This window comes from Sciurus carolinensis, chromosome 7 (assembly GCF_902686445.1).
Source record: "Sciurus carolinensis chromosome 7, mSciCar1.2, whole genome shotgun sequence".
Lineage (NCBI taxonomy): Eukaryota > Metazoa > Chordata > Mammalia > Rodentia > Sciuridae > Sciurus > Sciurus carolinensis.
The window spans coordinates 57,339,792-57,351,971 of NC_062219.1; the positions used below are offsets into that span (position 1 = coordinate 57,339,792).

Consider the following 12,180-nt stretch of genomic DNA (forward strand, 5'->3'; position numbering starts at 1 on the left):
CCACCTGCTCACCACGAACCTCACTCCTCTACAAAGAAATTGCAAACTGAAGTGAGTTAAGGACCCTTTCTTGTAGTTCTCCACCTCATGTCCAGAAGGAATAAGGTGATACTGTAATGGCTTCTTAGAATCTCTGCCCAGAAAACAAATTGATATACAAAGCCCTCCTTTTTATATCCCCCCACACCCATTTTTTCATCTTAAGGGCTCTCTGGGGTAACCCTGCCTGCTGAGCTGTGGAATGCTCAGTGATGCTTCCTCCAATCTCTGCCAAGTGAGGGCTGAGGACCTAAGGTCAACTTTCATGGTCTCTTTTCTATGTCCCAGTTATTGTGCATATTTTAAAATTCAACCCAAATGTATTGAGTACCTACTGTGTGCCAGATTTCTCTTCAAACAGCACAAAGGTCCTTATCATCAAAGGGCTAGCTTTCTAGCTGCTTCCCAGTGGTCTCTGCCCCACCATGGGGAGTAGACCGAGTAAAGTTAAGCTCCAAGTCAGTGTTCTAACAAAGGCAGGCTTTAGTTTTTAGTCTGAAGTCTTAATTGAGTAGTAGTTGGAATTCAGACATATTAAATAAAATTAATTTCTTTTCTTTACAGTATTGGGGATCAAACCCAGGGCCTCATGTATGCTAGGCAAGCAGTCGACCACTGAGCTGCGTCTTCAGCCCCTCTTTGTTCACTCTTAAGGAAAACATGTGCAAGATAACATGTCTATTTTCAACTTTAATTTATCACTTTATCCTACTTGTTTATACTATTTCCCTTTGGTGTTTTGCACATTTACCACCACGATTGTATGTATTTTACATCTGTAGTGGTGATAGCTGCTATAAAACTTGGATTTCAATTCTTTTGCAAGAATTACATACAGAAAGACAGACAGTGCTAGCTTACATTACAGACTCATTTGATGTAAAAGGAAACTCCATTTAATCTTGCCATGCTATTAATTCTCACCCCAAATGCAGGATGATTTGCGGAGACAGAAAGTTAGTTGACTGGAAAGATCTATATTTTACCCTTCCTCTGGAGGATAGTTAGGGACACAAGTCTAAGTTGGCAGCTACTTTCATTGCCACTTCATTTTTCTGTCTCAATCAATATTTCATATCAATTTCTTAATATGGGCCCAATTCCCATTCAATAGTCAGATGTCTCCACTTGCCTCAAAAACACCTTTAGAGGTGCTTTACTTAAATTAGGTTCTAAACAGTATCCACAGGTTACATTCCATTGTTAACTCATAAGTTGTTTCAAATTATAACATTATCTTTCCCCCTTTTTCATGTCTTGTTTATTTCCCCCTTTTTCTCTTCTCTTTTCCTGTTTAAGAAACTAGGCACTCCATCCTATAGAATACCCCAACATTATGGATTGTGTCCTACTAGCGTATTTGAACTTACTCTTCTATACCCATGTAAACTGGAAAATAGATCATGAGACTTGATGGATCCAGAGTCAAGGAGTGATTTTAAGCAGGAGGGGAACAAGAACATGTGTGTTACACTGCCTCATATTAGGAATGTGTAATATCCAGTTGTAATTTTAAAGTTGCTAAAACTAGCCAGACCAGTAAAACCACCCCAATTCTTCTGTTAAAAAAAATTCTGTTAGGTTAGAGAAGAATTTTTCTAAATATGTAAGTAATATATGTTTCTTAAAGAGTGAAAGTATGTCCTATGAGGAAATAAAAATTATCCACACTCCAAAGTTTACACACACACAAATGCTATCCATGCAGCTTTTTCTAGTGAGCATGAACCGACGGCAGAATTTAGATGTACTTATGCTGTGTGACAAATAGGAAGTAAAGAGAGTCCTGGCAGTGGTTTTGAGATCATGAGGCAGGGGTGGTCAAAGGAGCTAATTGTCAGATATCAAATATGCAACCAAAAAAAGTAGCCCAACTGGACTGGACTGAAACCAAAATCAATGTCACTGGCAGATATTTAAATTGCATAAAACCAAATAACCCCATTTAACCAGCCAACATTTTCAGATACCCAGATCACTGCTTGTCTGTGAGATTGAGAATTCATGAAAACATTGCACATTTGTATAGGCAAGGCAGGTGTTCTAGTAACATCTGTTTTGCAATATTCACAGCCTGAGTCAGTTATGTCTTATGCTATAAAACTAGTGGCTAACATGTGCCCATAAGCAGAGGTCAACCCAGAGCCTCGGGTTTGTTTTTTCTTAATTGATGTTAAAATAACTCATTTTATAGATTAATAATTCTATGAACTAATAAAAAGGAGAGACTAAAATGCGTTTTACTGATCTTTTTTAACTAACAAAATGCACTCCAAATTCTAGAATTTAAAAAATAGTTTAGCTTTGGACTTTTATTTAGGTAGCCAAATGCCAAGCACCGGTGCTCCAGGGGTGAACTCTTTCTTGTTTTCTGCATCTCTGCTCCAGTGTACTGAGATTTATGTTGAAAAGATGGACAAAGTAGGGGCCCACTTCTTGTGTGCTCACCAGGCTGTGGTGAGGTGCGAATCTCTGGTGGAAAGAAGCTGCAACAGAAGAGCTTTGGTACCTGAACCCATCACGAGCAGATCCCTGAGTACAGTGCACTGGAAGCTCCTCAGTCCCCATTAAGTGAGGAATGATTGGATTTAATGCACAGAAGAGCACTGGTCATGCTTCCCTGGTTTCCTGTCAGAATGTCAACACTCCCTACCCCCTCTGGAGACATTCAAAGTGACATCAAACACATACCCTTGAGACCCTGAATGTCATGGATGGAGCTGACTAGAGAGGTTTTAGTTGCTTAGACTGGAAAACACGCTGTGCATTCCACTACTCCAGAAGTTTTAAGGTTTGCCCTTGAATCCAGTTTTTTGTTGGCCCTTGAATCCATATGTGAAGTACTCTAGTGAGGCTCTTAAAGAACTGCTTTCATTGAGCTGCTCTTCTAAGTCATGTTTTTAATTTTAACACTGAAAAGTAGGGAGAGAAAGCAGAGGAGAGCTATGTACAAATGGCTTCAGATTTGTTAGGAAGTGTTGCCAAAGATATTGTCCACAGGACACCTGATGTTAGGCTCCTCTTGAACATTTTTTTGTGGGGGGTGGTGGTGTTGAGAGACAGGACGAAAGAAACTGTTTCTTAACAGTTTTCTCCTAAGAAGGAGAGTATGTTAGCATAAGTTGCTGTAACAAAGATTTCCCAAAAATACAGTGGCTTAAACAAGATGGAAGTTTATTATAATCTTATATAATTCTCCATAGATAGATGGTCCACTTAGCTTCTATCTTTGGACTTAATATGATTGCTTTAAAGCCAAAGGCAAAGGGAACCCAGAAGTGGCTTACTAAGTTACTTCCATTCACATTTCCCTGGACAGAAATTAGTCTCTTGCACCTCTATGGCTATAAGGGAGATGACCAGAGTGTGACTATTAAAGGGAGTAGATATTGGTGAACAACCAGAGTCTCTGCTGAAATTATCCACATGCACCCTTCTTCCCACACGTAGGACATTCTCTATCAGGCTTAAAGTCCAGGACCTGTGTAACTGTACAATCCCCTCCATCAAGTCTATACCTAACTCCTATGATCTGGTGACCTAGAAGCTAAGAGGAAAATGATCTTCAGCCTCACCTTCCTCCCAAAATACCACAATAAACAGAACTTTATGACCAGTTTATTGTGGATAACCACAATAAAAGCTCCCATTCAGAAAAAGTAAATGAACATATAGCAGTCACTAGTCCAGAGCAGTCCCCACTGGGCAGGAAATGCAGACTCTGCCCTGGCTGTGCAGGGGACCCACCCCCACCCTTGATTAGATCTGGATTCTGGGAGCAATTCTGTGTATTGTCCTCCCTGACCCTTTGGAAGAATTTTACTTGTCTTTTCTCTTTCATGTCTACATGAGAAGTACATATAACCCTTTGTCTATTTGTGAAGGTTTAGGAGGCTAGGGTTCAGATAGCCACAAGGTTTTACACAGGTCAGAGTTGTGGTTTCTTTGGCAATACAATTTCCTTAAAACCTAATGGACTTCTGATCTACTTTCTTTCTGTGAGGTCCAGATGCCAGTAACCATTGCCAAAGATCTCATCTACCTACAAATCTTAAGCCAGAAGATTCTGTTCTGACATTTCCTGCTCATTATACTCAGCATACCTCTTTTTCTCAAATTGCTACAGTCACCCTAGAAGCCAACAAAACAATAGGCTATAGTGAGAAGGCATGCTCCTGAATCTTAACCTTGGGAGCAGTTTCTGTGTAGTAGGGGACACTAAGTACTTGGTTCTGAAGAAGTCTTGAGGTTGCAGGGTAATTTCTCAGTGTGGTTAGTGGTAGAAAATCAGTTTTATTTTTCAAAAAGAATTAAACATTTAAACCTAAAACCTCAAAGTATAGAAGTCCTAGAAGAAAACAGGGGGGAAACGTCCTGACATTTTCTTTGACAAAGATTTCTTGGCTGGGACTCCCAAAGCACAAGCACCTATGAATAACCAGATTTTCATTCAATTTACACATAGGCATCTGGCAAAATAGTTTCCTTGAGCAGAGAACTGAAACAACAACAACAAAATTATATATATATAATTATATATATATAATACAGGGTGGAACGTAAGTGAATATAAGGATATGGAGAAATTGGAAATCTTGTGCACTGTTAGAATGAAAATTGATGTGGCCAATCTGAAAAACAGTATGGGAGGTCCCTCTAAAAAACTAAAAATAGAATTTTATGTGAACAGCAATCCCACTTCTGGGTATGTAGCCATAAGAATTGAAGTTAGAATATCAAAGAGGTATCTGTATTCCAATGTTCTCTGCAGCATAATTTATAATACTACATATATTCTCAATAACATGCATCTTTATATATATTTACTTATAATAATATTTATGTTTATTGATTAGTTTTAATATAAATATGAATGCTATGATGTACCTTTGAGCTTCCTGATTTCCCAGGAAACAAAAGAAGAATGAGATAATTCAGTTCTATACTGGGATTTGTAGGTGCTTACCAATATCTATTTCTTTCTAAACATGATGATGTTTTACATTTTCTTACAATTAAGGCTAGCCATGTGATTGACTTCTGGCTAATGAGATATGAGTGAAATCATAGGTACAACTCACCAGGTATGTCCTTCAGGGTGGTGCACATGTGCTGAGATGCAGATGTGATGGCAGGAACTGGGTAGATGCTTGGAACCCAGAAAGCAATGCTGTACCTTACAGATGGCAGGATCTCTCTATCAGCCCTGGATGCTCATCTTTGAGATCTTACTTTTCTGAAGTTACTTCAGTTTTGTACTATCAGCTTAGATTATACCAGTTCAGAACCTAATAGCTAGAAGTGGAATCCGGTAGTAAAAACAGAAACTCTAGATGACAGAGACTTAATGGCCAGGCAACAGGCATTGAGGACAATGATTTTGAAATCTGGAAAGGAACTGATGCTCATCATGTCATGGTAAACATTTGGTAAAACAACCACCAATGAGAACTGACTGGTAATTGCCAATCTTTTTTTTTTTTTTTTTTTTGACATTAAATGTTTTGTTGAAAGAAGTAGGAAAAAAAAAATCTGTGTAAAAAATATCAGACAAGACTTTGCACACCGTCCTTTTGTTTTATAAAACCTTGCCACCTTTAGGGTAATGGCTTGTCCACTGCAGCAATACTGTTTCAGTTAACTTGGTCAATTTTCCTCCAGGCTCAAAATAAAATCAAACTCTTCTTGGATCAGAGACTGATTAAGAGCCTGTAGTGAGTGAAGAAAGCCATATGTTTTAAGGGGCCACCAGTAGCTTTGTGAGATTGGTGATAGGTTTTAAGCTCAGCCAGGGAGATGAAACGCTTCATCATCCAAACGAATTATACATTCACCTTCATAAGTCCTACAATGCCTAGTTCTTTGCAGTTCCTATGGTAGAAGAAAGCTTCTTCTTCCAGCTTCATAGCTCTAAGGAAAATTCGTGCCTGATAGTTTCCAACACCATCCCAGCATGCTCTCTGCTTTGATATCCTCAGTGCTGAACTTCACATCTACACCTTTCTCTAATTGGCTCTCTGGCTCTGACTTCATCAGTCAGTAGTTGCTTAGTTTCCTCCCACATTTTTTAAAGACTGAAGTCTTCTGAAGGCTGGAGTTTTCCACTTTAGCCGATGCCTCACCTGGGTTCTCAGATTTGGTACATTTTTCTGATTGCCTCTTCTTTTCTGGGTCAACAGCCCCGGTTGGTCTCTTCCGGGGTCTCAGCATGGTCTCTCTCTGCAGGGGGCTGAAGTGCAGAGGGTTCCAGAATCAATAAGGAGATACAAAAAGGAACTTCACTGCCCTTCAAAACGTGCAGAGCAAGATGGAGACGTTGCAAGGAAGTCCAAAGGGCTTCCGATTTGCGAAAAGCAGAAAATTGTGCTTAAGGGTCTCAAATCCTTCCCAATAACTGTGCCCATTCCATCTCAAATAGTCTGCCCTTAAACTCTTGCCAGGTCTTTCCTTAAGCCCCATCTTATCCACTTAACCATTCTCCCACATCAGCCCCACGCTCCACAAAATGGACCGCCAAACGCCCAAGGCCAGCAGCGTGGCCACTGGGGGTAATTACCAATCTTAGAAAAACTTAACAAGAAATGGTAGCTATGAAACTTACAGATTTCTGCTTAGGGAGCCTATGTTACCTGAAACCTACCTCCAAATTGAATGGAAATCTGGTCATTCATATGTTGCTTGTGCTCTTGGGGTCACATCCAAGGAATCATTGCCAAGACCAACATAAACCTTTTGCCCTATGATTTCTTAAGGGGAATTTATAGTTTCAGGTTTCATATCTAAATCTTTAGTCCATTTTGAGTTGACGCTTGTGTATAATGCAAGATATGGATCCAACTTCATTTCTTCTGCATGTGGGTGCATAATTTTTCCAATACTATTGGTTGAAGAGACTATCCTCTTCCCATCTTGTGTTCTCAGAAATCTTGATAAAGATCTGTTGGTTTGATCATATATTTATGAGTTTATTTCCAGGCCTTCTATTCTATTGCATCAGCCTATGGGTCTGTTTTTGTGATAGTACCATACTGCTTTAAATACTATGACTTTAAAATATAGTTTGAAATCAGGATGTCAGATTTGTTTTGTTCTCCCTCAAGATTGCTGTGGCGATTTGAATTCTTTGGTGATTCCATATGAATGTTAGGATGACTTTTTATGTTCCTGTATTTGAAACATTTTCATATATTTCCTTTTCATAGTCTTGATTTTCTGTTTTGGTTTTATTAAACTCTTTAAACATGTGTTCCTTATTGTAAACTGACTCATCTTTTTCAAGAAGGGCTGTGGTATAAACAAACAGTAAGTGCGAATTTGAACGATAAAATTCTAACATAGGACTCTCCTAAGAAACATTCAGAATTGGTTTCCCATCTATGATGGAAAATGTAGGTCATCCCTTCTATACCAACCTCAAATTCCATTTAATTTGCAGTGTGATGCTTAACATGTGACCTGAGACTCTACCATTAGAGGGTTCATTCCTTAACTAAAGATTTGTACCATGCTAAACTGCAAACATTTGGAGGAGAAGTAATCATATGAATTATCATTCATTATCCTTCTAGTGAGAATGAGGTAAACATGTGAGTTTCGCTGCAATAACTTCTAGGAAGGTCTGAGGAAATGTGATACCACACCAATGTGGTCCATCCCAGGCATAGTGAGAAAGGGTATAAAATGGACATGATGACAAATGTCTGAATGACTTTGGAGGCACTGTGGAGAAGGGGATGTGTAGAGAGGAGGCTTGGCAAGTGTTAACTTTCATCCTGCTCTTAACTGTGCCAAGCATCATTCAAGGGCTTTATGTCAATGTGTTAACTCATTTAAAACATTTTCTGGCAGGAAAACAGAAGACCAACTTCATGCCAGGAACCTGAATGCAGCTGCTAACACAGTCTTGCCCTTGTTACAGTCTCACACCTTATCTCATTTGACCCTCCAGGAACCCTATCTGCTAGGCTGGATAAAGAAATGAGACCCAGAGAGCCAGAGAATGGAGAGGGGACCCTCATGCCCCAGACTCTTCACTACATCACAGTCATCCCCCTAATGCTACGTCATTCCACAGGAGTTGTCCTCATATCTAAAAGCAAAGCTTGAGGATGCTTTCAAGTGGGAAAAGGGGACATTTAAGAAGAACGACATAATAAAATATTAGGGCGTGAGAATGCCACAAATCTTACTCCAAAATCTGAGAAAATGTCTCCCGGATGTCCTGCTTAGGCTGACCCCTCCCTGGGTCTGCTCTCTCCCTCTGGATGCACTGTATTTACTCTTTTCTCCTCCAGGGGCTTCTTGCCCTCAGCTGTAAGCCTCTCTAAGTCTTGCCCACTCTGATGAGGGGACGTCTTCTTTGGGTTTACCTCACACTCCCTTTCTGTTGCCCTCCAGCTTCCCAATGACCAGCCCAGCTCCCTCCTCACAGTTATTCTTTCCTCCCTTAACACAGGTCTTTGCTTTTGATGCCTGCTTGCTCTCTCTCTCTTAGCAAAGTCATTGATGACCCTTATGACTTGGACGTGGGGTGTCTGTCCTTAATGCTCCTGTGTTAAGGCAGGAGCATTCAGATGTAAAGTGAGTGAATCGTGAGAGCCGTGACCTAGTCAGTCCCTTCTAGCTTGAGTGACTGGTAACAGTAAGCTAGTGGACATGGCTGGAGGAGGCCAGTCACTGGGGGCGTGCCCTGGAAGAGTCCATCTTCTCTGTGGCTCCTTCCCTGAGCTCTCTCTCTCTCTCTCTCTCTCTGCTTCCTGACCCTGCCATGAGGGAAGCAGTTGCCTACTGCTGGCCCCTCCTCCATGATGTGCTGCCTCACCTCAGGCCCAGAGCAATGGAGTCAGTTGACTATGGACTGAGACCTCCAAAACCATGAGCCCCAAATAATCTTTCCTGTCTCTAAATTGTTCTTGTTAAGTATTTTGGTCACAGCCACAAAAAAAGCAAACTTAAATGATTACCCACCAAATTCAGCGGGCTCTTCTCAGTCCCCTCCTTCCTTCATCTTTCCAGGGTACTGACATGCCTGGCTACTCCCTTCCCTTCCTTTGTCTTCTTATGAATTAATTTCCCCCTAGAATTGTCAGGTTGTTTTTAAAAAAATACAAGAGATATTTGAAGATAACATAGTTGTGGATCTTTCAGATTCCAAATGCAAGGTATTTTAGGGTATTCTGTGAGCTCAAAGTGTGACCTTGTTTTGTTTTTTTTTGTTTTTTTTGTTTTTTTTTTTTTTGGGGTGCTGGGGATCGAACCCAGGGCCTTGTGCTTACAAGGCAAGCACTCTACCGTCTGAGCTATCTCCCCAGCCCCTCAAAGTGTGACCTTGCAAGTCTCTTGGACTATCACTTCATTAGTATCTAGTGAATTATTTAGTAACAAGAGTGACCATGAGTGAAGTGAAACACCTTAGACCACCAGGTCCTATTTAAGCAACGTGGCTGGTAGGCTTGCCTTCTTCCTTCTCCAAACATTCTCCTGCAGAACTCTTGTTGAATCGACTTTCTCTGTCCATTTCTCATATGGTGGGATCCCGGAGTGTTTTCCTCCTCATTCCTATTCTCTTCTCATTCTTTCTGCCTTACCTGGATACACCTGTCTTGGTCTCCATCCCCATCCCCATCCCTGTCCTCATCTCTATCTCTACCCCTGTCTTCATCTCCATCTCTAACCCTAGCTGTATCTCTAGCTCATCTAATATCAGAATCTCATTTTCTTCACAAATAGTCATATAAAACTGAAGTTGAACTTCTTACATTTCCCCCTACTCAATCCTGGACTTCCTCCTTTATTGCTGTGCTGACTGGTGACACCACCATCTACTTAGGTCCCCAGTCTCCAGAGCAAACACCATACTCCTCCCTGCCCTGCCGTCAATCACTCTTCAGGCCCCACTGACTTTGTCTTCCCACCACACATCAGCTGCTCCCAGTCCTCACCATTCTCTCCACAACTGCTTGAGGTCAAGTCATTTTTGGCTCCTGCCTGAAGAGTCGCAGTAACTTTCCAGTTGGTCATGCTGCTCCTGGGCTCATTTCTCTCCCATGCAAGCAGTCAACCAAATTTTGGGTCCTGCTAAAAACCAAAGTCTAGTTCTTCTTAAAGCCCTCAATAACCCCACATAGAATCCAATCTTTTCTGGAGGGAGTTTAAAATCTTCAGGGGGTACGTCCTATTTTTCTACCTCTCCAGCCTCATGCCCTGCTCTTCTTCCATCTATTGGTCCTTCTTTCTAGTTCTCTCTTCCCCATTCCTTTCTCTGGTTTGCTCTTCTCCTCTTCATACCCTGCCTATAATCCCACATAACCTCTTCCATTTACTTGACCAATTTTCTTGAATGCCCTCAATGGAGGTCTATTCCTACAGAAAAAGGAATAGCTATTTTTTTCTGGGAAATCTTCACACAAGAAGGAAATGCTAGTGCTAAGTCTTCAAAGATGAAGAAAAAACTATTCTGTGTATCTTTTCTTGACCCCCAAGGATTGCAGCTATATTCCACTGCTGTCCTTGAATGCTTACTTGTTTCTTTCCCTTTAAAGTACCGTAAGCTCCTTTCATGTAGGGAACCATGTCATAACCCTCACAGTGGCCTGAATGTTGAGTACATTTCCAGTGTTTTGCAGGCCTCAATAAGCTGGTTAGATGGGCCAAATGAAAGTAGCCCAAGGCCACTGAGCTCATGAATGCACATGGTTGGTTTAAGAGAAGCAGCTCGCCACAGGAAGATCCAGCCTGGAATCTTGACCTCATTAGCACCTGGTTCCAACCCAACCTGCCAACTGGCTCTGACCTTCCAAATGTTAACACTACACATCAGCACATGTGAAATAAGTGTGTGCACACCAAGTATCAACATGGCATATGGGTATGTAGTATATGGAAACTAAACTTCTTTCACTCACCAAATTTACAGCTTTTTAAACCTCCCCAGTTAGAATTGAATCAATCCCAGATTTTTGAGTGTTTGAGTTCATTTTCTTTTGGCAAACATATCTTCCTGTTGTTAAGAAGAAAGACTTTACAAAGATTGCTTAAAAGTTTAACTGTTTTCTTAAACATCAGCTAGTTCTTATAATATAAGATTTTAATAGTATAAGTGTAAATGAATAAAAAACACATGGATTAATATCACCCTAGAATCCTCAGGCTGTTTAAAAATTATAAGAGACATTTGAGGAAAACACAGTTGGGGTTCTGTCAGATTCCAAATGCAGAGTATTTTAGGATATTCTGTGAGTTCAAAGTGTGACCTTGCAAGTCTCTTGGACTATCACTTCATTAGTATCTACTGAACTATTTAGTAACAAGAGTTATCATGAACGGAGTGAAACACCTCAGAACACCAGGTCCTATTTAAGCAACTTGGTTGCTGCTGGTGTTTGTCAATTTTCTGTCACTGTGACAAAATACCTGAGAAAACCAACTTATAAGAAGAAAAGGTTTATTTTGGATCATGATTTCAGAGGTTTTAGTCCATGGTTGTTTGACCCTCTTGTCAATGGGCCTATAAAGAGACAGTACATCATGGTGGGGAATACCTGGTAGGGAAAACTGCTCACCTCATCATGACCAAGAATCAAAAAGAGAGAGGAATGGGTTGGGGAAAGGGCATGCCTGCAGTGACCTAACTTTCTTCCACCAGGCCCCACCTCCTAAAGGTTCGACTACCTCCTAGTGGTGCCATCAACTGGGGACCAAGTCTTCAATACATGGACCTTTGGGGGACATTTAATATTCAAAACTTAACCATCAAAATGTGAACTGGGCCTCCAACCCAGCTTCTAAGTCTGGTCCAGCTGGTGACAAAGAGAAACTTTTCTCTCATGTCTGGTATAGCAGCCCTTGGGAGGTTGGGACTCTTCAGCTTGTTTCTTTGCTGTGGATTGTGGGACTGCTCCATGTGGGGAGGCATGGAATACTTGAGTGGCAGGAAGACAATGCAGGGGTCCTACCTGTCTCTTTAATGGAAAGTCTTTCTCATTATGAAACTACGGCTTCATTTGGCACAAGGCGAGCACAGGCTGGGAATAACAGGGTAATTGCAGGTCATGATGATCTAGTAGGATTAGTTAGTTTGTATAAACATGTTCCAAGTCCAGCTATGTTTCAGTTAAGCTGCACACAAAGAAATACCAAAGA

The 12,180-nt window shown here is 40.9% G+C and overlaps 1 pseudogene; it reads right to left on the bottom strand.

Annotated features, from left to right (window-relative positions):
- Positions 1 to 5,685: 5,685 nt before the first annotated feature.
- LOC124989222 (thymocyte nuclear protein 1-like) lies at positions 5,686 to 6,249 on the bottom strand (annotated as a pseudogene).
- Positions 6,250 to 12,180: the final 5,931 nt, after the last annotated feature.